This window comes from Maylandia zebra, linkage group LG13 (genome assembly GCF_041146795.1).
Source record: "Maylandia zebra isolate NMK-2024a linkage group LG13, Mzebra_GT3a, whole genome shotgun sequence".
NCBI classification, from domain to species: Eukaryota; Metazoa; Chordata; class Actinopteri; order Cichliformes; family Cichlidae; genus Maylandia; species Maylandia zebra.
In genome coordinates, this window is record NC_135179.1 from 30,611,217 (window position 1) to 30,629,387 (window position 18,171).

Here is an 18,171-nt window from a genome sequence, read left to right on the forward strand (position 1 = left end):
ATGAGAGAGTGTATGAAGGGTGTATGCACGCGTGCACGCGTGCGTGTGGGTGTGCGTCTGTGTGTCTGCTTGCAGAAGGAGTGAGTGTGTATGTTATGCTCAACAGGGAGCCTCTAGTGGAGATATCTGAGCATTGCTTGAAGGAAGGGAGACTGTGCAAGTCACAGAGAGATAAGAGCTGGCCCAAGATCTTAAAATTACTCAACAACATCAAACAGTGGAAATATATCCCCTGCTGCCTAAATACTCGGCTTGTTTTAAGGAAAACATGCTGTTGTGGAATATCAATGACATGATGAGCTTTGGTTGTGTTTTTTTGTTTTTTGTTTTTTTTTGGGGGGGGGTGGGTTCGAGTAACATTTACACATAAGGAGAGTTGACAAATACCAGCAAGGTTTTTAACTATTGTAACTTGGTCCCCAATGATGATTATTGTTGAACATTACAAAACTATAGCAACCACTCAATTTCCTTTATGTCTAAAAACTACCATTCAATCTGGAAGAAAAAAAACAATGCATCACAATTACTTGCTCTAGTCAGACTGTTTATATGTATTTGTAGTTTTTTGTTTGTTTGTGTTATATGTTTGCAAGTCACAGTGGTGTGCAGATGACCATATCCATCTCTTTGGATGATGATGCAAAATGTTAAAAACGTCAAACAATGGCAAAGTGTTTTTTCAAACATCACATTGGATGAATAAAGAAAATGACAGAGAAAGGAGGACAGATGGAGCAAAGTTCGTGAATCAGGAAATAAGGGCAGCTGTGAAGAGGAGTGGAATGAGACAGATGAGATGCCTGTGGAGATGTCTAGGAGAGAGGGCAGTGGACTTTTTCACCACTATTTTGAGCTCAGGTGGGAGTATTCATAGACTTATAATGTTTGCAGACAACACTGTAATCTATAGTGGGAGTAGAGAGCATGGATGTGTTTGTGGATGGTAGTCTGGGAAGGTGGAGGGATGCACTAGAGAGAAGAGGAATGAAAGTCAGTACATTTATGTGATTGAGAGGGAGACAGGTGGAAAGGCAAATATGTAAGGAGTAGAGAGATTTAATAAAATTTTGTAGAATGGATTGAAAATCAGTACAACAGAGAGACTGCTCAGGTTGAGCCATCTGGAGACAAAGTTAGAGAGGGAAGACCTGTTCAGAGGAGGGGTAGTGGATATACTGGACAAAGGATGGTAAAGATGGAGCTGTCAGGAGCAAAAGAGGAAGACTTCAGAGGAAGTTTGTGGATGTTTTTGAAGGAGTACATGCACAGGATGAGATGGAGGTGATCCCTAAAGTGGGCAACCGAAAGACGAAGAACAACATCACAATGAGTTCACAGTACTCAAATGAATTCGACCATCACCAGATCTCAATCCAATAGAGCAGCATGCTATCATATGTCCAACCCTTATTAGACAGCATGCCATCTGCAATCGTCCACTTATATATGCAAATGTATCAAAGTTTAAATCCACCCAAATTAACTGGGCTCTGAAACCTTTTTCAGACAAAGTTGGTTTGTTAATTGTTATACTCTGAGAGACTGCTAGAAAAAAAAAGTACAAAACACCCAGTAAGCAAATACAATCTATTGCTGAGACTGAGTATAAGAGGACTGATGTGGACAGAGGTGGCTGGAAAAAATGCTGTGTTTCACTTTTAGCAGCACTGGCTGTCCCAGCTTTTGGCTCTGTCAGTGTGGACAGCCGTGCCAAAACAATCCGGAAACTGTTCCAAAGCTCAGCACTTCTCTACACAGGTAGTACTTACGTTATCAGAGTGACATCACAACAACTATCACTGCACCTTCATTCAAATGTTGCTGAGATTTAACAGAAATTTACAAAAATTTTTGAGCATACACAATAAATGATCACAGTTTAAACACTAATTTTAAGATTACTGAAACAGGTTGAACCCTATTCCCATGTTTAAATGTGGATTTTTTTTTTTTACCCCAACAGTCTTTGAAGACAAATTAAGTGACTTTTCATTTTCTTAATTGCACCAGAAAGTCTTTTGTGATAAAACCAAAGCAGATGAAACCAAAACTAATTACCTCCATGCCAGGATAGCATGGACAATGGATACTTTGGACTCCTTGATAACTTTTACCACTTCTGGCATTTTTTTTATGTCATTTACTGAAATTAGTAGCACAGTAACTGTTGCCTTTATGAAGAGTGACCTGCTGACATCTTTCTGAGACTTCTTTTACTTCTAAATGGAAGATAGAACTATCATCATTTCTACAAAAAAGAAAGAAAAATGTCACTGCAATTCATTCTCAAACATTGGTGTTTGAAGCTGGTTGAGAATGATGACAATGGACAGTCGTGAACCATCTGCATGCGCATCCTCAGTAAATGACTGAATAACAATGGAGACACAAGAAGAGGAAGATGAAATTAGCTCTAATGATATAATGGCTGCTCTCTTTAGAGCTGACATGTTGAGTCACTCTGCGACCGGTCAAGTCGCATCGATTTTCATCAGGGGTAGAAACCTGATCTACACTCGGTCCTCTTTAACCAACTTGTCTCTCTCTCAGATGCCCCCAGATATTTATGTCTACTGTCTGATTCTGCCAAGCGGGGGCTTAATCAGATCCAGAATGAACACCATCAGTATTCAAGCCAGCTGCTGGGAAGAAAAAAGAGATAAAGTGAGCTAAGACACTGAGCAGGAGAGTAGACGAGGACCGAGCGACAAAAAACATGGAGGGCAGAGGCACATGATAAAGCCACAACAGAATGTGTTAGAGCACTGATGAGGGATGAAAAGCCACATGACTTCAAATGGTTTCTGAAAGTGAAAGAAGGTTTTGAAAGAAGTGTATTGTGTCACTAAAAACATTTCTTTGAGTGTCTGGTTACCTACCGAGGCTTCATCTCTCAAGAAAAAAACAAAAGAAGGGAAAGGGGCAGCTTACCTGGGTCCAGTTACACTAATTACTATTTATTCATCTTAGTTGTTAAGGCCACTTTAAGTGCACATATGATCGTGGATGCTGCCCAGCGTTATGGAGTGTTTCGCTAATAGAATCATTTAAAATCATTTTTTAGGATAAATATCACATTAAATTTGAAATATACACACATAAGAAAGACTTCCAAATATGATCTCAGATTTTAGTCCCTAAAGTGTGTTCTTTTCTAAATCAGATGCTTTAAAATAAAAAAAACAACTTTGCAGCACAAACAGAGCTCTGACTACCAACAAGGAGTCTTCAGGTGACTAGGGATGGGTATTGATAAGATTTTCATGATTCAGATTCCATTTTCGATTCTGTTTAACGATTCGATTCTTTATCGATTCTCTTATCGATGCTTTTTTTTAAAAAGGAGAACACTAAGGTCGATTAGCTTAGAACTTTGTTTTATATCTTCTCTTTGAACAAGATAGAAATTTAGGAGTAGCATGGCCTTACAAACCCAACAGTGAGATCTTAAGCGATCCACAGCCTACGGCTCTTCAATGGGGTGTCACAGGGTCCCCGGGGAAAAAAATTGTAAATGTAAAATAATAAAATAAATATTCTTCTGTAGCAATAACAAAGTATAACCTAAATTATTCTGTAGCAATTACACAAGAATATCCAGTAATGTCCCTGCCTACAATTAAACACATTCACTTACCGAAAATCGAGGGCATCTGCTGTGGCAAATGGGTGCAAGACTTTTACCACAAACTTAGTCACTGCTCGGTGACATTCGTCTATCCTGGGCTGAAAGGAGACAATAACGGTAGACTGCAGTGAGAACTGCCAGCATCTGAGCCAGCCAGACTCTGTCTGCCTCATCATGGTCACCTAAATGCACAGTAATGGCAGGTTTTGTAATAAGGCAGATCGCGCAAACATAATATGCACTGTTAGTTGATTATTTACCTGCCGCATTAACGGGAGAGGACGTGCAAACGTTACCGCTGCTGCTGGGTTGAGATTCACGAGTCCGGAGCGGAATTAAAAACACGATATTCATCGCGTGTTTTGTGAGCAAATGCTTTTGCATATTCGTAGTGTTTCCTCCCTTAAATGAAATATCTACTTTGCAAGTATTGCAAGTTGCCCTGTTATCATCCGTTCTCGTAAAGTATAACCAAACTTTTTAGCGTTTGATCCGCCAAGTAAATGACGCTCCGCAACGTGGTGACGTCATTCGGGGCGACTGGAGTCCATAAGGGAATCGTTTGCAAAAATGGCAAACAATTCCAAGGAATTGAAACAGTGGGAACAGGTTCTCAACAAGAACCGGTTTTCGATACCCATCCCTACAGGTGACACAATAAAAGTCAGTCAGTGTGTTTTTCTCTTCTACATTTGGCACATGTCAAATCCTAGAGACAAAGGTCAGAATCCTAATAACTAACAAGCTGAATTTCACTTACCTACCAATAAGATGTGTGCAGACAAATTTTCCTCCACCATGTGATATCTTCCTGTGCAACTAAAAAAAACATTCAAACTGTCAAGGTATCACTTTTAACATGTTTGAAAATTAGAGGACATGAACTTCCTGCTTCAGCCCTTTCTCTCATTTTCCCCCTTCACCGCGACCGATCGGCTGCCACCCGATCTGCAGTCATCCGCAGTGTAATTGTGCGATCTGATTGGGATTTCTTTACCATGTTTCACTGTGCTGCACTCTCCCAGTGAACCTTCACTGATCCGTATCAAATCTGCAGGTCAGCTGAAGTCTCAGAGATCTCCCCTGCCTTAAAGTTATGTTACACAAATGTGCTGGATACATATTTCAGTTAATTAGATGTACACAGGATTGGTGTAGGTACAAGAGTGGAGATGGGGCTACAAAACATTTATCACAGGGCTACTTCCATCAGTGCATATTGGGATTACAAATATTGGTATGCTTTACATCTAATTTTCCATCTCTTCCTGCCCAAAACCACACACACGGCAGAGCAGTGTTACAGGCAGAGTGAGCTTCTATTATGTGGAGCCCACGGTGCATTAACAGCAGCAGCAGGCGTCGGCTCTCACATCTGATCACACTAAATCAGACAAATGTGGACGAGAGGTGAAGGGAGAGAGGGGAGGGAGGGGGGAGGTGGTGGAGGGGTGGTCTGGAGGGATCTGCGAGGGATGAGCTGACTGTCAATGTCTAAGCGTGACACGTACGCCCGTTGCAGGAACCAAACAAAAGTAGCAAAACTCGTGAGACACACACAAAAACACACGCGACGCAAACTCTGTTGCTAGACATCAACACCAAGTTCACATGTCACATGCCAGGGGCGTCTGCTTAGCATATTGCAGTCAACACCTCATCTCAATTACTTCTAGCGGGTAAATATATAAATAAAAGGAGAGCCGACATAATCAGAAATCAGTATGTGAGCCCCCGCCGTCCCCGAAGACCTAAGCTCCTCAGATCTTCTTTGTCATTTCTGGGGCTGGGAAACCAGTGGGCCTGTGGAGGTCACAGAGCTCAGGCCTCATCAGCAGGGCTAATTTGATTGTGGCGGAACAATGGCTGGCGTAGCTGAGCCTGGCACTGGCCTGCTGACGAGGTGCATATTAATGCGTCGTGGATGCTGGGGCAGCTTTGCCCTGCACAGGAAGGGCATACTAAGGGTACTGAGGACTCGGGGCATTAAATACTCCTGCCAACGCTGCTGCAAGGGTTCAATTCTGTGTTTTGTTTACTTGGGAAAAAAACAAATTTCTGTTTTACTTACTTGTAAAACGAATTTTATTTTAACAATGTCTTAATCAAGGGTTAAAGCTAGCCAGAATGATCATGAACAGTGTTCTAGCCATTTACCCCCTGATCCCTGTCATGCAAATTAAGCGGGGCAGCCATTAAAGGACTTGTTTTTGCAAAGGTGCAAGGTAATTTCAAATATGTCTGTGAAGGTTCTCAGTCATCCAGGGCATCGTAGTCAAAGGAGCTTGCAAAGAAAAGCGTCTGGACTTCTTTAAGTTACTTGAAGACATTTCAGAACTAAAGAAGCTTCCCGGATGAGAGGTGAAACGTCTTCAAGTAACTTAAAGAAGTCCAGACGCTTTTCTTTGTAATTTCAAATACATTTCCAGCATGGCTCATTACAGGTTGCCGGCACTAAAGCTTTTGGCATGTGACACACACTCCTTCACTGTTGCATTCTTTTGCTGATCAAAAGAATCTTGGGACAAACAAGTGTTGCTATCCCATCGATAAAAACATTTAGTCAAAACACAAAATTGAGTTTCCATGCTTGAGTCTGGTTTGACAAAAAAGTAACAGAAGCAAAACTTGTGGTTGTTTCTTCCAGCTGTTTAACTTTATTAAATACCATCAGTTCACAGAAGCCATATGCAAGTCTTTATAGTGACAGGGTTGCATCTATTTACACATTGCAGCTGAGGCTCTTCTAGTTATCTGATTATCACAACTCATACAAAGCTGCCTACAGTTGGTCCATTATAAACCGTTATGCAACCCATCTCGGCCCCAGCACATCCTTATCTCATTTCATTAATACCTGCTCTGTTGTGTACTGGGGGCCTTGCTGCCACTCTTCCCGACTCCTGGCTTTCTATGTAAACACAGGGAAGAGCAGAGATGTCCCAGACCAGAACTACATTAACATATATTTCCATCTGCAATCATTTATATCATCCTTTCAACCATTGTGGTTCTGACTGAACACAAGTATAATCTAAGATTCTACACATTTAGCTTTTAAAATGGACTGGCGAACAGATCGGTAAATATTACTGAGCGATTTCCAGCTTGTGCGAAGGTAAAGGAGCATTATTTACTTTAGCCTTTTTTTTGTTACAGTTTTTTTAGCTCTATTTGTGGGATGTGACTGTCATTTTGGCGTTGGTCATGGAGCCGGATGTATATAGTGGGTTTCTTTAAAAAGAGCATTGCAGCACAGTTCAGGCTTGCAAAGCTTCATCTGAACGATTCAAGACTTCTGGAATAATGTGCTTTGGACAAACAAGGCCACAGGACTTAGGCACCTTAAAGTCACTGAGTCAACCATGAATTCTTCTGTATACAAAAGTATTCTAGAGTCAGATGTGAGGCCATCTGTCTCACAGCTAAAGCCTTGCCAAAAGTTTGTCATACTACAGGACAGTGATTCCAGCTGTACAACCGAATGAATAAAAAAGAAAAGAAACAAGGTTCCAAAGTTCACACCTCATAATGATTGAACTAATGATGCAGGACCTTTAGCATGCACGAATTAAAAGGTAAGGTAACACAGTATTATGAAGAACAGTTGGCCAAAATTCACCCAAAACAAAGCAAGAGACTCAAAAAGTCATACAGAAAATGATTACTCCAAATTAATGCTGCTACAGCCAACTGAATCAGGAGGTGTACCACACAGAATTCACACTTCCCTCAAACTTAGGCAAAATCCAGGTTATTCCTAAGTGTATGTTTAGTAGTGGATAAAGCCTGTAGTAAGGGCTGGATCAGGTGCAATGGGCCTAGGCTGCTACAGTCTTGTCATGATGCACTGAGTGTTCCTTCTTCATACACTTCTTTAATCTCTGTGTTTATACACCACTCTGGATTAAATCATTAGTTATTGTTATTTAGCTCATTATTTCGTTATTATTAATCTCTGACTCTACTACACAGGGTTTGTTGGTCCTGTCTTCCTCCCCTCACCCCCAACCAGTCAAGGCAGATGGTTGCCCCTCCCTGAGCCTGGTTCTCCTGGTTTTCTTCCTGTTAAAAGGAAGTTTTTCCTTCTCACTGCTGCCAAATGCTTGTTCCTAGGTGGGTTGTCCAATTGTTGGAGTATTCTGTCTATTACTGTAGGGTCTTTACCTTATAACATTAAGCACCTTGAGGTAACTATTGTTGTGATTTGGCGCTATACAAATAAAATGGAATTGATCCAAACTGAATAATTTCTATTGTTAGCAAGAAACCAAAAAGACAACACATAAATAAAACAGGTTGCAAACTACCAGAGGGTTCTTTAAAGGGAATCACATTACTGCCGATGCTGCATTTAACTTATATTAGTCCAATTAAATAAACTCCAAAAGCGCAATTAACTGTGCTCACTGTCCACCACATCCATCGGTGGGCAGGCATGAACAAAACCCAGCACTGCATGTTCTCCTGAGATGTGAGCATACTAATGGCTAGTGTAGCTTAGCATAACCCCTTAGTCCCACACTGAGGCATACTAATGTCGTCGAAGCCAATCGCGTCCCTGCCTCACTAAAGAGCATACTAATTACCAAGGCTGCCCTTCTTTGTGACCTTGGCAGGTCACTTAGCAGTGTGATCAGTCCCTGACTCCTAATAAAGACACTTTAACAGGGTGAGCCACGAAGGCAGAGAGCTTTTTTACTCCACGCTCTCCCTCACTCACTTTCAATTCAGTTTAATGGTGCGGTTTTAGTTTGAGAGCAGCATGGTATAAGGTGGTGAAAAAACCAAGCCATTTAATTTAGCAAAATGAACACTAGTAGAAAAGAACCAAATGATTTCTAATTCATAGCCAAAAACTTGATTCTCTGCATTCATTTTGACACATCATTCCATGATAACCACAGGTGTAATTAATGTCATTATTAAAGCCCTGGTACATCCTTGGTACAATGGAATCGCTAAAAACACCATAACTGATTGTATTGATTACACCTGTGTTTACTCTGCGAAGATCTGTTCAAATTGCCAAAGAGTCTACTTTTTTAACCTTTCATTAACTTTAAACCCTGCTTTGTATAGAAACTAATGGTGTACCAAAATACCCATGAACACATAAACATTTGCTGAAGTATTTCTAGAAAATCGAAAATCAAATCAAAAAAATTTGCTTTAAATTCATAAAGAGCTGTGAAAAGGGATTCTCTGGTCAAATTCATCATCCAGTCATCAATTATGGAAGTTGTCCAGGTCCTTAAGCAGTAGAAAAAGCCCCAGATCATCACTCTACCACCACTATGTTGGACTGTTGATATGTTAGTTTAATGAAATGTTATGTTAGTTCTATGGCAGATGGGTACAAAAAGTTCCAACTTTGGTCTCATCAGTTGACAGAACATTTTCCCAAAAGTCTTGGCGATCACCGAGATGTTTTGGGGCAACAGTAAGATGAGCTTTTTCTCTCAGAATCAGAATCAGAAGACTTTATTTATCCCCAAGGGGCAATTAACAAACAACAGAGCAGCATAACGAAGATGAGGACAATAAGAACAGGCAATAAGAGTGAAATAATAAATACACAGAATATACAGTATATACAGTTTTGTTATTCTTGAATTATGAACACTAATATAACTGAGGCACAGAAGAATTGGAGAATTGGCCTTTGATCAGTGGTCTTTGATCAGTGGTCTTTGATCAGTGGGTTTTGGTCAGTGGTTGTTGATCAATGGTCATGAGAATTTGCATAACTAAGATTAAGGAACTGACCTCCCAGCCCATTGTTCCTTCAGTGGGCTGGTTTCAGTCATTATGTAAATGTACTGTTTATAAGATTGGGGAAACCTGCAGTCAGCTGAGACTGAAGAAGTCACTTGGATGGGTGACGAAACGTTTCTCCCACAAAACGCTACGTCCAGATGAACAGAATCAACTTTTTGGAGAAGAATTGGAGTTGTTTAGATGTTGCGGGCTCTTTTGTGACCTCCTGGATGAGTTATCAGTGCATTCTTGGAGTAATTTTGGTAGCCCAGTGACTTCTAAGGTTTCTTCATTCGGTAGTAATGGCTCTCACCTTGGTTCACTGAAAGCCTTGAAAATGGCTTCTAGACCGACACGCGTTAATAACTTTGTTTCTCGGCCGTTTCTTTAGATTTTAACCCAATGCTCTGTGGGTTTTTTTTTTTTGTCGTTGTTGTTTTTAGATCTTTTACCCAACTTCACTTTTTTTTAGAAAGCTTCTATTTAAGTAATTTCTTGATCCAACAGGTCTGGCAACAAGCAGGTCCAATTTATCTATGATTTAATTACTTCAAATTAAATTACTTTTTCACACGAGTTCACACGAGGTTGGGATATGTTTTTCCCTTTAAGAACTGAATCATTATTTAAGAACTGCATTTTGTATTTTACTTGTGTTGTCTTTGTGAACTATTAAACATTGTTTGATGATCTGAAACATGGAAATGTGATAAATGTGCAAAAAAAAATCAGGAAGGAGGTAAATACTTTTCCATACTGCTGTATGTAAGAACTACAAAATGTTTTGTAGTTCTTTTCTTTAAGATGTACTGTACATTTGTGATGAAAGTGATGAAAGTATTCATTTTAAATAGGTGTGAAGTTAGATGTGCACTTGAATGATCTCATATGCTATTCATGGGCAGAAACACCTGGCTGACTTCTTACAATTGATGGAAAGACACCAGTAGCTCAGAAATATTACTCTTCACAGTGGCAGCGAACAGAAGAGGAGTGCACATGACAAACCTTAAGGCAGATGGGCTAAAGCAGCCGAAGACCACTCCTGTCAGTCAAGAAGAAAAGTCTGACTTTGCAAAGGGCTCAAGCTCACCAAAACTGGACAGTTGATGGCTGGTCTGACGGACTGCCATTTCCGCTGAGACTGGAGGGGCAGAAACTGGTGTCAGTGTTAATAATGTGGGTAGATTTCTAAGGTGGTGGTGTGGAAAAGATTTTTTACTTGGAAAAATTTGGGACTCTTGGTGTATTTGGCTCTACATCTGCAGTTTTTTATGTGCTTCATGCAGGTCTAGTTTAGCCACATCACTTTAGTCTCAGGTCTACTTCATACAGGCCCTCATCAAGCCCAGGTCATGACATCTGGCCCTTGTCTGGCATACAGATCACTGGTTTGTGCCACTGCGTATCGTTACTAACTATCAGAATCAGAATCAGAAAGGGTTTTATTGCCAAATGTTGAGCAGGTTTACAACATTAGGAAATTGCTGCGGTGCTTCAGTGCAAACATACTGTCATAAATTACGTTTAAATAGACATGAAAATAAAAATAAGAATAAGAATTAAAAGTGCTACGTAGAAAGATATATACATGAGTGCAGGTGGTGATCAGTGCCAAAACATGGAATGATGCAGTGAACACAGCGTAGGGTCATGTGTTAGTGGTGGGGACAGTCGTACGTTTATTGTTCATGAGTCCAACAGCAGAGGGGAAGAAACTGTTCTTATGGCGAGAGGTTCTGGTGCGAATGGACCGGAGCCTCCTGCCTGAGGGGAGCAGGTCAAACAGACTGTATCCAGGGTGAGAAGGGTCAGCTGAGATCCGAGCTGCATGCCGCAGCGTCCTGGAGGTGTACAGGTCCTGCAGAGATGGGAGTCTACAGCCAATCACCTTCTCAGCAGAGCGCACAACACGCTGCAGTCTCTGTTTGTCCCTGATAGTGGCTCCAGCGTACCACACGGTGATGGAGGAGGTGAGGATGGACTCGATGATTGCAGTGTAGAATTGCATCATCGTCCGTGTTGGCAGGTTGAATTTCTTCAGCTGCCTCAGGAAGTACATCCTCTGCTGGGCTTTCTTGATGACGGAGGTGATGGTGGGCTCCCACTTCAGGTCCTGAGTGATGGTGGTACCCAGGAAGCGGAATGAGTCCACAGAGGTGATGGGGGTGTCAGTCAGGATGATGGGGGGGGAGTGGGGCTGTGTGCTTCCTGAAGTCCACAATATTCTCCACTGTCTTCTGGGCATTCAGCACCAGGTTGTTGTGGCTGCACCAGGACACCAGACGTTCAACCTCCCTCCTGTAGGCAGACTCATCCCTGTCCGAGATGAGCCCAATAACGGTGGTGTCATCTGCAAACTTGATTAGCTTGACAGACTGGTGGGTGGAGGTGCAGCAGTTGGTGTACAGGGAGAAGAGCAGAGGAGAAAGAGCACAGCCCTGAGGGGAGCCGGTGCTGATGGTCCGGGAGTCCGAGACATTCTTTCCCAGCCTCACATGCTGCTTCCTATGTAAATTCTCCCATGACTACATTGTATTTTAATGGCAGTATAAAGAATTAAAATGAAAAAATAAAAATAAAAATTTCTGGAAAAGGAAAGGAAAGCCACCTTAATTGATGGTCTCTATTAATATTTTTCTTCAGTAGGCCTACGTTATATTTTGTTAATAATTCCAGAACAGAGTCTGCCATGTGTAGTGCAGACCGGGGCACTGGTATGAAAAATAGTCAAATGAGAGACAGAAAAGCTCCATAAGTTACAAAAAGAAATCATATAATTACACATGGTCAGAGCTATTAATAGCACCAGTATTCATAACATGAATAAAAATGTTTTTTTATTCATTATTAGAGCAGTACAACTACCTTATTTTATTTGCTATTAATATCAGTTTCTTTTGTGTTTGTGAATTAACTATATATTAAACTTGGATAAATTCAATTTTATTTATATAGCACCAAGCCAAAACAACAGCTGCCTCAAGGTGCTTTATATTGTAAGGTAAAAAACATACAATAGCTGACCAAAACAATCAGACAGCCCCCACTTGGCAACAGTGGGAAGGAAAAACTTTTAACAGGAAGAAAGCTCTGGTAGATCCAGGCTCGGGGAGAGGCAGCTATCTGCTGTGACCAGCTGGTGGTGAGGGAAGACAGACAGATTTGCACATTTGCTTCAAGTTCTTTCTTTTGAAATCTCTCTGTGTGAAAAGGGCATTCACATAAACTGGGCATACACTTTAATAAAAGGTGTGGCTATGAGAGACCTGCAGAAATTATGTAATAGAATCGTGTCAACATAATACAAAATATTCCATGGGACGCACAAGTGTTCGTTAACTTGTGCAATGATTTTTGAAACAGTTCATGAGTAGGCAGCATAACTGCTAATAGGTTTTTTCTCTGCATGTGCATTGTGTTTTTTCCCCACTGTACTCTACATTTGTTGACTCACATCCTGTGTTTGATACTTTAAAAAGAAGCATCAAACATTTCCACATTTTCCTTCTCTCCTTCTACGTTCACACAGACACACAGTTTTCTGTCCCTCTGCCTTGATCCTTCTCCATTTCCATCTGTCCCTCTCTGTCTCTCTCCCCCACCCCTTCCATCCATCCTTCTCTCTAGTGGCGCTGGACACACAGGTAGTGAAGCAGCAGGCGGTGTGGTGCTGGATAATTACCTAGTGTTTGGAGCTCCACAGGAGCCTGGGCCATCCGGGGAGAGGAGGAGGGGGGACAGCGGCAAGCCTGGCTGTATTTATAATGCACTCCGCTAACAGTACACTCCAACACTTTGCCAGTGGAAATGTAGGCCCAAATAAATGGGCTTTTGTTGCCACCTGAAAAGGAAACGTAAGAAAATGCACTTTTCATCTGCCTCTTTACCCCTCATTTTTCATGCTGCTGACTCTCAGCCATACCCACCCCCCCACTCCTGCTGTTTCTCCCTTCATTTACCTGCAAATTCCGCCCCCAGACAGTTTTACACAAGACAATTTTACACAAGAAAACATAGTGTAGAGATGCTTATGACTGGGATTAAGTTTGTTTGTTTGTTTGCCTGAATGGTGCTGAGGCTTTGTGCACACCATGGGAAATATGATCCATAGCTGTCAAGAAAAGCAGATGAGGTGATGAACAAATACTCATAAAAATGCACACAAACACACACACACACACACACACACACACACACACACACACACACACACACACACACACACACACACACACACACACACCAGTCACATATCTGTGACTTCAGAGGACATTTAAATTCCTGGAGACAATGAAAAACTGAGTTATGCTATCAATACTTGCTTTTTGCTACCATAAAATACGTAACCATAATTTGACTGTGTGAATCTCAGGCTATATAAAAAGACCAACATAGCCATGACATTGCCACATGCCTTCTGAACGCCACATTTTTAACCTGCAAGATTTATAAAAGAACCAGCCTAAAGGTGCAAATAGAATTTTAGCTGCTTTCATGTTGGAGTTTTTTTAGCCCAAAACATCTCTCAAGGACAGGCAAAGTGCTGAGTTATCAGCTCAGGATATAGGATAGCTCCTTAATTGGTGCAAAGACACAGATCAACAAAATACTACAATTTCAAAGCACAAACTTTAATGTTCTCACCAGTGTTGGTCAAGTTACTTGAAAAAAGTAATCAGTAACTAATTACTGATTACTTCCCCCAAAACTAATTCCGTTACTTTACTGATTACTTATTTTCAAAAGTAATTAGTTACTTAGTTACTTTTCAAAAACACGATTTACAACCTGAATAGGTGATAAAGCGAGAGATCTTTCAGCCCAATTCTACTTTTTCTGCATAATCCATCATACAAAATGTAATCAAATGGAAACGTCTCTTTTTTTTTTAAACTTGTTTTATTAGTTGTAATCTTTTAACTTTATGCATCAAGCGAAAATTAAATTATATGGAACATTCTCTGACTGGAAGAAATTTATTTAACATTTAAACCTATTTTCTGCACATTCCAGCACATAAAATAAAATATTTTTTGTGTTTACACTCAGTCTTTCAAATAGATGCCAGTGAAACACAGCAGAAAATAAATAAAATCAATAACTCAGCAGTCCTGTTGCTCTATTTTCACCTGTATAGCAGGCGGATGTGTGCCCTGGTGCAGGTGTGCTGCAGCGGTCAGTGGAAGAATCCGCAAGTTTTTTCTGTGAATTTCCCATCCCCAGGTAGCGCACTCGGTGCTTGCTCGGAAGTTAAGGGGGGTTTTCGCTGTAAAAAGAAGTTTTCTTCACACGCAGTCAACAGCGGACACTAATGTTTTTGTCACTTTTTACAGAATCAAACTCAAAATAAGGTCAGTACTTCCACGCTTTAAACGCTGCACGCTCATGCTCTCTCCCGCACTCGATATATAATCCATTGTTGATCTGCACACAGCTGTTGCCACGAATGTCGCACTCGCTTACGTCATTGTCATGAGACACTCTCGCAAAAAAAAATCACGGTTTTAGTAAGGCAGTAATGCAGCGTGCTTACGGGAACGTAACAGTAATCTAATTACCTTTTTTGCAATAGTAATCCCTTACTTTACTCGTTACTTGAAAAAAGTAATCGGATTACGCGTTACTGCCCACACTGTAAACCCCAACAGTCTACCTGACTTATAAAGTTTGTGGATATAACAATTAAAATTCCTCACAAAGTTGAAACAACTTAAAACTTTTCTGTTCGGTTAACGATTCAAACAGTTATAATTGTACATGGCTTAGAAGTTAAGAGTAAATACTGCTTTCTTAATTATGATTTTTGAGTAAATGTTTTTTTCCGAGCTCCGCATGTGGACGTCATGACGTCATGACGTCTTCTCTCTAACCTGAACGACGTTGACAGAAAATTCTGTTCAATATGGCTGCCCTTCTCGAGCGACTGGAGAACACATTTGGAGAAACTTGTAAGTAAAACGGAACCTTCGTTATGTTTATTTTTTCCGTAAAAAAGCAAGTATATTAATATGTTGCAGCCAATAACTTGTTTTCGAATGCGCTGTTGTGTTAAAAAGCACAGACCCAGGTGGTGAATAGTTGTTCGCGGTTGTTCGCGCTCTTTTTCAAACATAGATTATGTCGTCAGTTTTACAGTTTTAACCGATTAAAACACAGTTTTACGAAGAATCACACATAAAGAAAGGGTCTTAGTGATATTTTAACGACCCCTTGCCAACGCAAGAAAGTTGGCGTTTTTACAACAGCAGCCTCATTGTTCGGCAGGTTTTTTTTTTTTTTCTTCTCATTAGCATCATTCAAAAGTGACTTAGCTAGCAGTGGCAACTTCTATCTAAAACAATTGAAATATAGCAAGGTGTTGTATATTTAGTGTGCTGATAAGGTTTTCAATATTTTTATTTTTTCTTCCAAGGCTGAAGGCCAAAGACAAAAAGACAGAAGAAAAAAAAATTCAGACTGCAATTAATTTCAGGTGGAGACAGTAAACACAGGTGAGTTGAAAGATCTATTGAAGAAACCATTCATTAAGTCCCTTAAGGTGAAGATTTCATATATTGATAATGATAAAATTAACACAAATTAAAAGTTTCACTGATAAACACACATTTTTTCCTTGCTTTGAACCCCATGTTCTATATAGATCACAGCTCTGATCTGGAGAACACTATTTTAAAATACTGTGTAGGGTTTTTGTCAAATGATTAAGAAACATACTCTCTGTCACAAGAGACAGAAAGGTTGTATCTTAAAAGAAAAGTCTCCAAAATTTAGTAGAGTCTGATGTCATGCAGTTTCATAAACATGTATTCTCCCCAAAGAATGACACCTGAAAACTTTGCGTTAAATGAACTTTTCTTTTCCCTTTTTAGGAGGCGCCTGATATCAACGTGAAACGCACTGCAGTACTTCGTGCCCTTCCTGTATACCTGCGGGAGGAGGACCCAGAATTCTTTTAGACATGTAATGTAAGTGTATTTTTGCATTACTTAAATTCTGCCAGTAAGATAAAATGCTATGGATTTTTTTAAATACAATTTAATACCCTAGCAGCTACCAAATTGTACAAACAAAATACCCTCTCTGTAGAAAACCCACACACACACAGGTCAGGAGCAGGGCACAGGCGTATCACAGCACTATGGCTATGCTGCAGGTGGCCCAAAAACCAGGCTGAAGTCAAGATTTAGTTTCTTTTTGAGATAAAGTCATGAAATAAAAAATTACTTTTTTTTTTAGAAAAATAATAAAAATACAAATTATGTAATGCAAGAAGCTAACACGTTAATGTATATTTTTCAAAAAAAGTAGAGTACCCTAACTCGTTACAAAGTAACCCACTACACTGCTGAATGTTTTGCTAGATTACAGGTCATGCTTGTCACATTCTCTCAAACCAACTTTACTTATTTAATTGGGGCGATCGTGGCTCAAGAGTTGGGAGTTCGCCTTGTAATCAGAAGGTTGCCGGTTCGAGCCCTGGCTCCGACAGTCTCGGTCGTTGTGTCCTTGGGCAAGACACTTCACCCGTTGCCTACTGGTGGTGGTGCCAGTGTCCGGCAGCCTTGCCTCTGTCAGTGCGCCCCAGGGCGGCTGTGGCTACAATGTAGCTGCCATCACCAGTGTGTGAATGGGTGTGAATGTCTGGATGACTGAATGTGTAAAGCGCTATACAAATACAGGCCATTTACCATTGATACTGTGTCTATTCCAGGCGGACGCATTGGATGAGTCGACCCTCATTGACACTCCAGTTGCCCTTCTCACAGTGGTTACCGACGGCGCTTCCCAGTCCAGTCCATTTTACTTCCTCAAGCATGGCTGTTTTGGTGAAAGGCGACTAGGTGATGCGTGATATTCCCAGATTTGCAAATGCATTTGCTTTATTGTTTGGCTTGATCTATGCTCTGCATTTAGACTACCCCAGGAAGCTGGTTCACACATTTGCCTTAGTCCAAAATATCTTCATGGGGCTTGATGACGGCAAACCCCTGAAACCCCTGCCTACATGCTCTTAAGGAATATAAGGCAATGTTTGTTAGGACACGCACTCTGTTACTGAGCACTTTGTTTGAAGCACTTTAAGCACTTTAAGTTTACTACAGGCTTTGGGTGGATTTAACTCCATCAGTTTAACTAATTTTCCTATACTTGACTGCCTTATCTGGTTATTTGGAAGCTGATCGTCTTTGTACCCATTTTAAAAAATTGTTTTTCATTTCTATTTAAAAAAAAAGTGATTAGTATTTGACTTTTTGTTTTGCATTTTTGTGTATTTTGAGAAAGATGCAATTAGGACTGATGTCACCCTTTGTGAGTTTATAAAAAGATAAATGTTCTACACAGAATTTATAATGCTCACTTTATGGTGCCGATGTCCATGTTAGTTGTTTTATAAAAACATTTGTGATGTTTTTAAATTTTCATGAAAAAATGTTAAATAAACAAAATGTAAAGTAACTGAATTTCCGTACTTTTTTTTTTTTTAGTAGTCTACACTCACAACATAAATATCTTTTAATTAATAATCAGATAATTTGAGTTTAGGTTGTAATATAATTGCATTGTGTTGCATCAAAATAATAAACTACAAGAAACACAAAAATATTGAAATTAAAGTATACAGTCTTTGAGTAAAGCTCAATTAATAAAATATAAAATATAATTTAAAATTTTTAGGTTAACAATAAATACAAATTTTGAGTACCCCATACTTAGAAGATATGAGTTTTTGTACTTAAATCTTTTGAGGTAATCAGTTTCCACAAAAGTTTTAAGTT

The 18,171-nt window shown here is 40.1% G+C and overlaps 2 long non-coding RNA genes across 2 annotated transcripts in view; one reads left to right on the forward strand and one right to left on the reverse strand.

Moving 5' to 3' along the window:
* LOC143421714 (uncharacterized) overlaps window positions 1-13,229 on the reverse strand; it is a 64,539-nt gene extending 51,310 nt beyond the window's left edge. Inside the window, exon 1 of the long non-coding RNA XR_013101276.1 lies at window positions 13,077-13,229. This is a non-coding gene — a long non-coding RNA (uncharacterized LOC143421714). The remainder of the gene's footprint in view (window positions 1-13,076) is intronic.
* Window positions 13,230-15,058: 1,829 nt separating this feature from the next.
* Window positions 15,059-17,518, forward strand: LOC112435768 (uncharacterized). The gene is made up of 4 exons (XR_003024781.2): window positions 15,059-15,342; window positions 15,807-15,885; window positions 16,264-16,359; window positions 17,106-17,518. It is a non-coding gene; the product is annotated as an uncharacterized LOC112435768 (long non-coding RNA).
* The last annotated feature ends 653 nt before the right edge of the window (window positions 17,519-18,171 follow it).